This window comes from Coregonus clupeaformis, chromosome 23, assembly GCF_020615455.1.
Source record: "Coregonus clupeaformis isolate EN_2021a chromosome 23, ASM2061545v1, whole genome shotgun sequence".
Lineage (NCBI taxonomy): Eukaryota > Metazoa > Chordata > Actinopteri > Salmoniformes > Salmonidae > Coregonus > Coregonus clupeaformis.
The window spans coordinates 40,963,452-40,977,265 of record NC_059214.1 but is presented as its reverse complement, the minus strand read 5'-3'; the positions used below and the strand labels follow the sequence as shown (position 1 = coordinate 40,977,265).

General features: G+C 48.7%; 1 protein-coding gene across 1 annotated transcript in view; it reads right to left on the bottom strand.

Moving 5' to 3' along the window:
* LOC121536940 (dehydrogenase/reductase SDR family member on chromosome X) overlaps positions 1-13,362 on the bottom strand; it is a 55,826-nt gene extending 42,464 nt beyond the window's left edge. The window contains exon 1 of the mRNA XM_041844605.1: positions 13,077-13,362. The gene's annotated coding sequence lies outside the window, so the exon portion shown is untranslated. The remainder of the gene's footprint in view (positions 1-13,076) is intronic.
* Between the last annotated feature and the right edge of the window lie 452 nt (positions 13,363-13,814).

Sequence of the window (13,814 nt, the reverse complement as noted above, 5' to 3'; positions counted from 1 at the left end):
AGATCAGAGAGAGAGGGGTGGAGGGAGACATTACAGAGAGATCAGAGGGAGAGGGATGGAGGGAGACATTACAGAGAGATCAGAGAGAGAGGGATGGAGGGAGACATTACATAGAGATCAGAGAGAGAGGGATGGAGGGAGAGATCAGAGAGAGAGGGATGGAGGGAGACATTACAGAGACATCAGAGAGAGAGGGATGGAGGGAGACATTACAGAGAGATCAGAGAGAGAGGGATGGAGGGAGACATTACAGAGAGATCAGAGAGAGAGGGATGGAGGGAGACATTACAGAGAGATCAGAGAGAGAGGGATGGAGGGAGACATTACAGAGAGATCAGAGAGAGAAGGGTGGAGGGAGAAATGGCAAAGAAGGAGGGAGAGAGAGATGGTGGTGGAAAGGAGGGAGAGGGAGGGAGACAGGGATGGGAGAGAAGAAGGAGGGATGGACAGAAGGAGTGGGAAGAACAGGAGGAGAAGGAGGGAGGGAGGAAGGGAGGGATAATTACACGTCACAACACAGTGACCTTGGGCTCATATCACAGACACAGAGGAAACGGGGGGCACTGTTTACTGACATCAAAAAAAAAAAAAAAAGATCCTTATGACTCACACACAGTACAACACTCTGACTGTACCACTGTGTGTTTGATAAAGAAATGTCTGAATATGAATATGATGAAACAGACAGTGTGTGTGTGTTATAATTACACAAAAATAGTCCCCAAAAATATGACGGTGTTAAGTAAATATTTTATTTACTTTAATTCAGCACCGCTAGAGCAATTCAGCACCACTGGAGCGGACCACGACACAATCGAGAATCCCTGAAGATAAATCCAGGAGAGCCAGAAAGTAAGAAGCCTCCCCTACGAATTTGCTCACTTGCTAGCTTGATTCAGCCATACTGACTTTTTCAAACCAAACTTTAGATTTAAATTGCAACTAAAAGGAAATAGACCTCTCCATTGTTTCTCTGCCACATGTGTAGCATAAGCGCGGACAGAGCAGACACACATCATATCAGCGGTAAGGGTTAGTTCGACAGCAGCGTGGTGTGTGTGTGTGTGTGTGTGTGTGTGTGTCTATCTGGGTTGAACTGACAGTTAGCCTAAGGCAGTCCTATCAGAGATGGACTTTACATAACAGCTGAGTCACACAGGATACATTTTTTATGTTCTGAGGTGTGTGTGTGTGTTTATCTGTGTGTGTGTGTGTGTGTGTGTGCACGTGTGTGTGTGTGTCAATGTCGGTGTCGGTGTGTCGGTGTGTGTGTGTGTGCGTGCACTCTGAGCTGCTCTGTGTGTGTGTAAGATGAGGAGGGAGATGGGATGGATGGCCTGTGTATGTGGCACTGAGTCCCACTGAGCCCTTTCCTGCTCTACTTTCTCGGACTGTCATTCTAGAGCAACACACACACACACACCTGTCTTTCACAAGGCAATCATGGACAAAGATTTGAACAGAAGGCCACAGAGCCATCAGTGTATCATTGGCTGTTCTCTCCTCTCCCTGTCAGACACAGGGGAAATGCTGCTTCAGGAGTGTCTCAGACAAAGTTTTTTGTCTGTCTGAAAGAATACACTATGGACGTTTTGTCTGTCTGAAAAGGTTTGCTAAGGTCCTCCTTCCATTGAAAATGACTGATTTACAGAAGTTCAAAAACGGATACATTTTTCGCATTTGTAATGATGATTCAGTGGAACACATCTCCCAATTTGCAGACTGGATGGATTACCATCCATTATGAGATACATATAGCCAATGCATGACATACCGCTTGATTAGAGTATTGGACACATTTGATACACTACATGACCAAAAGTATGTGGACACCTGCTCGTCGAACATCTCATTTCAAAATCATGGACCTTAATATGGAGTTGCGGGAACTTGCTTCCATTTAGCCACAAGAGCATTAGTGAGGTTGGGCACTGATGTTGGGCGATTAGGCCTGGCTCGCAGTCGGCATTCCAATTAATCCCAAAGGTGTTCAATGGGGTTGAGGTCAGGGCTCTGTGCAGGCCAGTCAAGTTCTTCTACACCGATCTCGACAAACCATTTCTGTATGGACCTCGCTTTGTGCACAGGGGCATTGTCATGCTGAAACAGGAAAGGGCCTTCCCCAAACTGTTGCCACAAAGTTGGAAGCACAGAATCGTCGAGAATATAATTGTATGCTGTAGCGTTAAGATTTCCCTTCACTGGAACTAAGGGGCCTAGCCCAAACAATGAAAAACAGCCCCAGACCATTATTCCTCCTCCACCAAACTTTACAGTTGGCACCATGCATTGGGGCAGGTAGTGTTCTCATGGCATCCGCCAAACCCAAATTCGTCCGTCAGACTGCCAGATGGTGAAGCGTGATTCATCCCTCCAGAGAACACATTTCCACTGCTCCAGAGTCCAATGGCGGCGAGCTTTACACTACTCCAGCCGACGCTTGGCATTGCGAATGGTGATCTTAGCCATTTCATGAAGCTCTCGACAAACAGTTCTCGTGCAGACATTGCTTCCAGAGGCAGTTTGAAACTCGGTAGTGAGTGTTGCATCTGAGGACAGATGATTTTTACTCGCTATACCCTTCAGCACTTGGCGGCCCCGTTCTATGAGCTTGTGTGGCCTACCACTTCGCGGCTGAGCCGTTGTTGCTCCTAGACGTTTCCACTTCACAATAACAGCACTTACAGTTGACCGGGACAGCTCTAGCGGGGCAGAAATTTGACTTGTTGGAAAGGTGGCATCCTATGACGGTGCCACGTTGAAAGTCACTGAGCTCTTCAGTAAGGCCATTCTCCTGCCAATGTTTGTCTATGGAGATTGCATGACTGTGTGCTCGATTTTATACACCTGTCAGTAACGGGTGTGACTGAAATAGCCAAATCCACTAATTTGAAGGGGTGTCCACATACTTTTGTACATATAGTATATATTAGACAGGCTTTGATAATTAAGCTGACATGAATGTCTGAGTAGCCTTCCTCTCTCTTCTCACGAGTACTGTGGAAAATATTCCCAGAGGAGGAAAGGAGGAGTTGCTCGGCAGGAAAAGGAGGAGGAAGACAGAGAACCTTTTAAAACTCCAGAACAGTAGAAGGATTCTTCTTGGGGATGTGTTTGACACGTGTGTCACAGGGGAGTCATTTGGTCTTCAGCTCTGGGACACTTCTCCTGTCAATCTGCTCTCCGTCTGTTTCTCTCTCTCTCTCTCTCTCTCTCTCTCTCTCTCTCTCTCTCTCTCTCTCTCTCTCTCTCTCTCTTGCTGTGTGTGTGTGTGTGTGTGTGTGTGTGTGTAAGATAGTGTGTTTCTAGGTTGATGGTCAGTGAAGCGGTCCATCCTTGTGTATGTGTAGATCATATGGACTAAGGCTAAGTATGTGTCACACAGGTAGATGACATTAGGGAACAGATGTCTCTACATTACTAACACTTTAGGTTATGGTATGTGAGACAGTTTGAAATATGAAGAAAATAAATACACAAAAAACAAAGTTCAACAGGTTCCTTTCCTTTATACAGATGAGCTTCCACATAGACAGTGTTCTGACTGGGCTTCCACATAGACAGTGCTCTGACTGGGCTTCCACATAGACAGTGTTCTGACTGGGCTTACACATAGACAGTGCTCTGACTGGGCTTCCACATAGACAGTGTTCTGACTGGGCTTCCACATAGACAGTGTTCTGACTGGGCTTACACATAGACAGTGTTCTTACTGGGCTTCCACATAGACAGTGTTCTGACTGGGCTTACACATAGACAGTGTTCTTACTGGGCTTCCACATAGACAGTGTTCTGACTGGGCTTCCACATAGACAGTGTTCTGACTGGGCTTCCACATAGACAGTGTTCTGACTGGGCTTACACATAGACAGTGCTCTGACTGGGCTTCCACATAGACAGCGTTCTAACTGGGTTTCCACATAGACAGTGCTCTGACTGGGCTTCCACATAGACAGCGTTCTAACTAGGTTTCCACATAGACAGTGCTCTGACTGGGCTATGAGTGAAGTGATTGATGTTGGGTGTTTAGAAAATGTTCTGGAATCAGGCCAGTCAACCTTTCATTGCCATTGTCTAGATTAGGGTTGAATATTTTCCCGGTATTTTAGAAAATCTTCCATCCCAAGAATAAAAAACTTTTCTCCCAGGTAACCCGGTATTTCCTGCCAAAACCGGAAGTGTCATTCAAAAGCATTATAAAGCATATAAATATGTCAGGAGCATTGATCAGCATGAAAATTCAAACCTGATGCTGCCTGAGTCTGATGAGCCATATATTAAATACATTTTATGAGCCCTACATTAACGACATTTAATGAGCCCAAGCCCAAAAAAGCCCAAATGATTGTTCCTCCAATACATATATGATAGGCTACTGCACATTACGCATGACAGAAAAACATAAAAGCCCATAGATGTAGCTAGCTATATGTTCTCTATGGTAAATAAATGAAACTAGCTCCAGTAGGCTAATCTTTTTTAGTGTGAACTGTATTACTGTACTGTATTATACTGTATTGTATGGACTGGAATTACGCACAACATTCAAACCATGATAAAGCAGAATAGAACATGTGATTCTGGTGCAGCACATGCGGACAACAAAGTTACGAGTATAGGCTAGCGAATTTGATTATTATTTAAAAATATATATAATAGGGCCTATTTGTATAATTAGTAGGCTGACACATATATCTCCCCTACTTTTATTAGCCTATGTCCTCTTTCTCTCTCTATTGTTTCTTTATTCCTTCCTCTCTTTCAACAGTTTAATGAAATAAGTTTAATTGTCCTTATCTTCATCATTCTAATGACATCCTTGAATAATATAGGACTAGAATTAGATGCAGAAGGTTTTCACTTCTCTTCACAGAAGATTGATTGAACGGTTATGGGTCTGAATAACTGCTATAGCCTACCCCCATCCGCATTCGCTCTTCTTTCAAACTACCCGTGAGTTCTACTGGCTGCTGTATTTAACATTCAGCAAAAAAGAGCTTGGGTCCCTCTTTGAATAGTCTATTGGTATAAGAAATGCAACAACAAAAAAAGTAGGCAAGCAAGCTATTTTAGTCTAGCTTTTCCTGCATGGGACTCCAAGAGCTAAGGAGCGTTTTTTAAGGAGCGGCCAGCGAAGAACAGGTGCTTGCATATTGTGCAAGAGACAGATGCTATAAGTTAGAAGCTTATTATGCATAACCCATTAGTAATGAGCTAAATATAAGGCTAATACTGCATTGAATGTATTACCTGAAAGAGAAAGACTGTGAGAGTGCTCACATGTGCACTGATTTAAAGCAACGATATTCGAGTGGTAGGCTGTTTTAATACTCTGCAGCTGCAATTAGAAAAATCATCATCTTTACAATTAACAAACAAGGTGACCCCCGAAAGCGAGATGGAGATGTGTAAATTAGATTACTTTATATTACTGTAGCATAGGCTATGCTGCTGTAACGATCCCGGCTGTCTGAGTCGGGTCCTGTCTGGTGACTAGTGTTCCTGTTCGTAATCGCCAGTTTCCCGAGGGTTCGGGAACGCTCCGGGGAGCGCTCTTGTTTTCCGCACCTGCATCCCATCAGCAATCTGCACACCTGGTCCTGATCATCACCCTTCTTAGGCTCTGGCCGAACATCCAGTTCCTGCCGGATCGTTAGCTATGAACAGTATGTTTGTCAGCGTATCAGCCTCTGAGCCATTAGTGTTAGTTTTGTTGTTTTGCACTTTGTGACTTGCTGTGTACTGACCTCCGTTTTTGTTCTGTCTGCAGTCTCTCACCCGGAACCTTCACCCAACCTCTGCCTGATGGTCGGCGGCTGCCCGAGCCAGTACCGGACCAACCACTGCACCCTCAACAACCCATCCACGCCACCCGCTCTGTTCCCTGGATTATTCAGCCTCACTCGGAATCTATTAAATAAACACTCACCTTTCTCTCAACGTACCTTGTCCTGGTCTGCTTCTGGGTTCTGGCATAGTAAACCGTGACAGAACGATCCGGCCAGTAATGAACCCAGCGGACCTGGACTCTGTTCGCCATGCTATTACCCAGCAGGAGAAGATGTTGGGCCATCATAGCACGGTACTACAGGAGATCGCGTTGTCAGTTCGGAACCTTTCTACCGGTCTGACGGAGGTCCAGAACCAACGTAAGTGTCCGGTGGAGGATCCACTACCGGTTTCACCCATCTCGCCTGCCGCTTCTGAAGCTGTGTCCATCCGTGAGCCCAAGGTTCCGGCGCCGGATAAATATGAGGGGGAGCTGGGAAGATGCCGTTCCTTCCTTATGCAGTGTGGATTAGTGTTCGATCTACAGCCCTACTCTTATGCCACAGACAAGGCTAGGATAGCCTTTGTGATTGAAGTTGCTGCGTGGTCGAGCGCTGGAGTGGGCGTCAGCCGTTTGGGAACGACAGGATCCCTGCATGGCTTCATACCAGGGGTTCACGGCCGAGATGAGGAAGCTCTTCGACCATTCCGTCCGAGGAGGGACGCAGCTAGCGCCTGTTTCGCTTCGCCAAGGAACTCGCAGCGTGGCCGACTTCGTGATCGAGTTCAAGACGTTGGCTGTGGAGAGTGGGTGGAACGAGAGTCTCTGCAAAGCGGCCTTTTACCAGGGTCTGTCGGAGCAGCTCAAGGATGAGTTGATCTCCTATCCGGAGCCTAGTGACCTGGACAGCTTGGTAGCCTTGTCTATTCGGGTGGATAATCGAGTTCGAGAGCGAAGGAGGGAGAAGCAATGGGGTCCGTCCAATCGATCAGCTTCTCAGTTCCCAGTCGGGTCGGGTGGTGGACCAGAACACGTCGATCATTCTCCACCACAATGGATTAGTGGAGAGGTTCTCTCTCCCGATTCTGAACCCATGCAAGTGGGGCGCGCACGGGGTTAACCAAGGAGGAGCGTCAACATAGACGTAAGACCAACTGCTGTCTCTACTGTGGTAGCTCGGGACATTACATCTCCACTTGTTCCCGGCGGTCGTCAAACTGCCCGGCTCGCTAAAGTTGGGAGGACTTTTAGCGAGCCAGTTTCAACCTCTCAGTACCTCTGTCAGACCCCGTTTCCCGGCTACCCTTGTGAACAGGAATCAGAGCTTAGCGCTTAACGCTTTTATCGATTCAGGTGCCGATGGAAGCTTTCTTGATGCCGAGTTGGTGGAACAGCTGGGGCTTTCCAGGAGCAATTGCCGGAAGCCATTGAAGCGACCACTCTGAACGGCAGTAGTCTGGCACGTATCACGATGAGGACTGAACCGGTTAAGATGCGGTTGTCGGGGAATCATTCTGAGATGATTTCATTCTTCATTCTGCCGTCTTCCCATGTTCCTCTGGTCCTTGGATACCCCTGGCTGAAGGAACACAATCCCACGTTCGATTGGGTGACGGGCAAGGTAACGAGTTGGAGCCTTGATTGTCATGCTAACTGTCTCAAGACTGCCTGCCCCCATTCGGTTCCCAGTCAGGTGATTGAGGCTAAACCCCCAGATTTGTCCCTGGTTCCCGAGACATATCACGATTTGGGGAAGTTTTCAGTAAGCAGAAGGCTCTGTCACTCCCTCCCCACCGACCATATGATTGTGCCATCAACCTGGTCCCTGGAGCTGTCTACCCCAAGGGAAGGTTATACAGTATCTCCCGACCTGAACGTGAGGCGTTGGAGACCTACATCAAGGAGTCCCTAGCTGCTGGTCTCGTTCGTCCCTCGTCATCACCCCTGGGGGCAGGATTCTTCTTTGTGGGTAAGAAGGATGGCTCTCTTCGACCGTGTATTGATTATCGGGGTTGAATGACATCACGGTCAAGAACAAGTATCCCCTGCCCTTGATGAGTTCTGCCTTCGACTCCTTACAGGGTGCTACGGTGTTCACCAAGCTAGACCTACGCAATGCGTATCACCTGGTCCGGATCAGAGAGGGGGACGAGTGGTTGGCGGGTTTCAATACACCGATGGGTCACTTGAGTATCAGGTGATGCCGTTTGGACTGACCAATGCTCCAGCGGTATTCCAGAGTATGGTGAAACGACGTCCTGAGAGATATGATCGGTCTCTTTGTGTTTGTTTACCTGGATGACATTCTGATCTTCTCGAAGGAACCTTCCGACCACGTCCAGCATGTCCGGCAGGTTCTGCAGCGATTGTTGGAGAATCGCCTGTTCGTGAAGGCCGAGAAGTGCGAGTTTCACGCCCACACGACATCCTTTCTCGGGTACATCATCTCCAGGGGAGAGATTAGGATGGACCAGGAGAAGGTTAGAGCGGTTCTGGAATGGGCCCAGCCCGGTCCGAGATTGCAACTCCAGAGATTTTTGGGGTTTGCGAATTTCTACCGCAGATTCATCCGGGATTATAGCCGTGTGGCCGCTCCGTTAACTGCCTTGACTTCCAGTATCAGGACCTTCAAGTGGAATCCGGAGGCGGATCGAAGCGTTTCTGGATTTGAAGAGGCGATTCACCAACGCACCGATTCTCTCTCAACCGGACACGGCCCGTCAGTTCGTCGTTGAAGTGGACGCGTCTGATGTGGGAGTTGGCGCCATCCTGTCGCAGCGATGCTCCACGGACAGTAAACTCCATCCCTCGCCTACTACTCTCGTCGCCTTTCGCCTGCGGAGAGGAATTACGATGTGGGTAACCGGGAGCTTCTCGCGGTGAAACTTGCCTTGGAGGAGTGGCGCCACTGGTTGGAGGCGGAGCAACCGTTTGTGTCTGGACTGACCACAAGAATCTTGCTTACGTGCAATCGGCTAACGTCTCAACTCCCGTCAGGCCAGGTGGGCGTTGTTTTTCGGACGATTCAAGTTTGCCCTGACGTTCCGACCTGGATCTAAGAACGGCAAGGCGGACGCCTTGTCCCCGGATGTTCTCCAAGACGGAGGAGAGTGGGTCCAAGACCGAGACAATCCTCCCCCGGAACTGCGTCGTGGGAGCAGTTATGTGGAAGATTGAGGAGGAGGTGCTGGCGGCCCTTCGGACTCAGCCCGGTCCCGTAACGGTCCACCCGGTCGGTTGTTTGTGCCTGAGTCGGTTCGTCCTGCTGTCCTCAAATGGTCCCACGCCAGCAAGATGGCTTGTCACCCTGGCGTGGCTCGGACAATGGCGTTTCTTCGCAGGCGTTTTTGGTGGCCTGCCATGGCCGAGGATACTCGGGGTTTTGTTGCTGCCTGTCCAGTGTGTGCGCAGAATAAGAGTACCAATCGGCCCAGCTCTGGACTACTTCACCCCCTTCCTATTCCCCGGCGACCATGGTCGCATCTGGCCCTGGACTTCGTCACTGGGTTGCCCGCTTCTGAGGGAACACGGTCGTTCTGACTATCGTGGACAGATTCAGCAAGTTCGCCCACTTTGTGCCAATTGCCAAGCTTCCCTCTGCCTCGGAGACGTCCGAGATCCTGGTTAGGGAGGTTTTCAGGGTCCACGGTTTGCCCAGTGATATCGTTTCCGACCGTGGCCCTCAGTTTACCTCTGCTGTCTGGAAGTCCTTCTGTTTGGCCATTGGAGCTACAGTCAGTCTCACATCTGGTTTTCACCCCCAATCCAATGGTCAGGCGGAGAGAGCCAACCAGAAGATGGAATCCACGCTACGCTGTCTGGTCTCTTCCAACCCCACCTCCTGGGTCTCTCAGTTGCCTTGGGTTGAGTATGCCCACAATACTCTTCCTACATCTGCCACTGGGATGTCTCCCTTCCAGTGCTTGTATGGCTACCAACCTCCCCTGTTTCCTTCTCAGGAGAAGGAGCTCTCAGTGCCTTCGGTTCAGGCCCATATTCGTCGTTGCCACCGGACCTGGCATCGGGCCAGAAAGGCACTCCTTGGAGTTTCGGACCGGTATCAGCTCCAGGCGAATCGTCGCCGGATCCCCGCTCCCACCTATACCATCGGAGATAGGGTTTGGTTGGCCACACGGGATCTTCCGTTACGGACTGAGTCTAGGAAGTTGTTACCGAAGTTCATTGGTCCGTTTGTGGTGGAGAAGGTGATCAATCCAGTGGCAGTTCGACTCAAACTACCGAGGACGCTCAGAGTCCATCCCACCTTTCATGTCTCCTGCCTCAAGCCTGTCTTCCTCAGTCCTCTGTTGCCTCCTCCGCCTCCTCCTCCTCCTCCTCGGATGATCGGAGGTGGTCCTGCCTACACGGTGCGGCGCATCATGGATTCCAGACGGCGGGGCCGGGTTTCCAGTATCTCGTGGACTGGGAGGGGTATGGCCCTGAGGAGAGGAGTTGGATTCCGCGGCGACAGGTCCTAGATGCGGACCTCATCAGTGACTTCTACCGCCTCCATCCTGGCGCTCCGGGAGTCCGCCCGGTGGCGTTCGTCGGAGGGGGTACTGTAACGATCCCGGCTGTCTGAGTCGGGTCCTGTCTGGTGACTAGTGTTCCTGTTCGTATCGCCAGTTTCCCGAGGGTTCGGGGAACGCTCCGGGGAGCGCTCTTGTTTTCCGCACCTGCATCCCATCAGCAATCTGCACACCTGGTCCTGATCATCACCCTTCTTAGGCTCTGGCCGAACATCCAGTTCCTGCCGGATCGTTAGCTATGAACAGTATGTTTGTCAGCGTATCAGCCTCTGAGCCATTAGTGTTAGTTTTGTTGTTTTGCACTTTGTGACTTGCTGTGTACTGACCTCCGTTTTTGTTCTGTCTGCAGTCTCTCACCCGGAACCTTCACCCAACCTCTGCCTGATGGTCGGCGGCTGCCGAGCCAGTACCGGACCAACCACTGCACCCTCAACAACCCATCCACGCCACCCGCTCTGTTCCCTGGATTATTCAGCCTCACTCGGAATCTATTAAATAAACACTCACCTTTCTCTCAACGTACCTTGTCCTGGTCTGCTTCTGGGTTCTGGCATAGTAAACCGTGACAGCTGCAGCAAATGTAGGCCTACCTGTCACAAGAAAAAAAGTGACCATGATGAGATGATAGGTCTACATGCATTGTGAACTGCGCTCCATACTGAGATGGGCTGTCTGTCCCCACCCTGAGCGTTGATTCATCTTGCAGAGGCCGTAGAGAAGCCAGATTTAGACATTGCATATAATTTAACAGTTCCATTTCACGCCATGCTGTTCATATAAATAATGTATTATAATTTACCGGTTTCTCGCAGTTATTTATCCCGGGAAAAGGGAGTGGTTTAGGGTGGTAAATCCCGGTAAATCTCGGTAACCGGGTCCCCGACATTAAAACCTAGTCTAGACCACCCCCCTCCTAGTCTAGACCCCCCCAAAAAAAAAAAAACACACACAACACACACGCACACACATACATACGTTGTGTCCTTGATGTATCCTTCAGCCCCTCATGTTGGTATGTGGATGCTTTATTTGTTTCAGCCAGGCAGGAGAGAAGCTGTTATTCTGTCAGTCGGCTTCTACAGGTTCAGCTGGATCAGAACACTGTAGGACTGTTGATCTGTTGATCTATTGATCCTTTATTTAAGTATAGGGACAAATACAATGGATTTTCTACAGTCACATTGATTTAACAACAGTCAGTTGCATTGCACCATCACACTTTATCTTGCGGCTAATCCATCGTTTCCCCTGAACCACAACAGACAACAGTCGGGTTTTCGAGACTATGTCATGGTTACCATTAGGTCAACCACAGTGGGATAGATGTAATTCACTGAAACTCTTTCTCTCATTCTCTCTCTCTCTCTCTCTCTCTCTCTCTCTCTCTCTCTCTCTCTCTCTCTCTCTCTCTCTCTCTCTCTCTCTCTCTCTCTCTATCTCTGTCTGTCTCTGTCTCTCTCTCTCTCTCTCTCTCTCTCTCTCTCTCTCTCTCTCTCTCTCTCTCTCTCTCTCTCTCTCTCTCTCTCTCTCTCTCTCTCTCTGTCTGTCTGTCTGTCTGTCTGTCTGTCTGTCTCTCTCTCTCTCTCTCTCTCTCTCTCTCTCTCTCTCTCTCTCTCTCTCTCTCTCTCTCTCTCTCTCTCTCTCTCTCTCTCTCTCTCATACATTCACGCAAAGAGCGCCAAATGTCAGCTGAAGTCAAGGACGCCTATGCGTAAAAAGCAACATTGACTCGGCATGGCAATGATGATTAGCGGAATAAAGGGTAGAATAAATGGCACGCTCATCGTTATTCTTGATACAAAGTATTTGGCTGCAGTGTTGTAAAAGCATATATGATAGTAAAGATGAATGCCACACTGAAAGACAGTCGTATTTAGATGTTTTAATTGAGCAGCAGCAGAGGTCACAAACGAACGCGTTTCGGCAAAAGTCTAGGGAATACAGTACCAGCGACAAACATCAAATGATTGCTGCATGGCACAAGAAGAAATTGTCTTCTATAGGGGGGAGATTAATCCTGTTTGTTTGATCGTTTTCAATGTTAATGCCATTGCCAATGTCAGACCATAGGCTACCCTTAGAGACGAGATGAACTGAACATGAACTATGAAGCTCACATGCACACCCACGCGCGCACGCACGCACGCACGAGCACACACACACACACACACACACACTGTGATGATAGATCAGTATTGCTAATGCACGTCTTACATCCAAACGCCGGTTCCCGCGCAGCATGTCATCGTGCGCTAGTAACCAGGTAACGATTATAGTAGCCGCTACCTCTCCACAAAGACTGGAGAAGATAACATAACATTCCTGTAGGTGTTGACATTGTGTCACCTTATGTGATGGTGATGACACTGTGGTCACAGCGACACTACTGTTACTGTTATTGGGGGAGATTGCATGAATAAGACCCCAATAAACCAAAATGAAGACAAACTTATGCTCCTCGATTTGTATTGTGATTGGCCTAAAATGCTTTCCCTTCCTGACCTTCTTGCCCGGTCTCTCACAAAAAGAGGTTCTCAGCCTCAAGACATCTCTGGCAAATAAAGGTTAGATAAAAACGACCTTTCATTACGGACTGGAGGCGCCACCGGGAACCAGGTTATGTGCGGCACTGTTTCTGTTTCTGTTTTTGTCATGATACTGTATGTTAGAGAAAACACTTGTTTTGACACTTGAGCCACACACTCACACACACACACACACACACACATACACACACACACACGAGCGCGTAGAGCAGAGGATAAATGCTGACTTACCAGGGTGACCCTCTGTCAGACGGGTCTCTCTCCTCCGTTATTCGGTGGTGTTAATCAGATCAGATGCCGTGGTCGCAGTCCACGTCTCTACAGATGTACCAGAGGATCACATAGAGGATGAGGAGGATGGCGAAGATGAACAGAGCTACTAGAATAGCCTTGTTCACTGGAGAAAGCAACGACTGCATGACAGAGCTCATCGGCAGACAGTGTGTGACAGCACACTGTGTGTGTATGTGCGTGTGTGCGTGTATGTGCGTGTGTGTGTGTGTGTGTTTGTGCGTGCGTAAGGGTTTCTCTCTCTCTCTCTCTGTGTGTGTGTGTGTGTGTGTGTGTGTGTGTGTCTCCGAGTCCGCGCTGAGCGACGCAATGAATGACCACGTCTCAATAATACACTTCTCTGATCTCTGTCAGCATCAACTGTTGAGGATGGACGTGCGGACACACTCACTCACGCACTCACCTAAACACACACACACTCACACACGCAAACAGCTCGGGGCTTCCCTCCAAATGGTCCATCAATACCTGAGGGCTATTAAACCTAACGGTATCTGCATGTATGAAGTCCACAGTCAACAATACTAATAAATCCAATAATGAACATAGTGAAGGAGAAAGCATAAATAATAAATCCACTAAAATCCAGTAGAACCCAGTTGAATCGTTGGATCTCCAAGTTGCGCGCTGTTGCTGCTTTCTGTGAGTCACGAAAGAGAACGGTTGATTATTATTTAT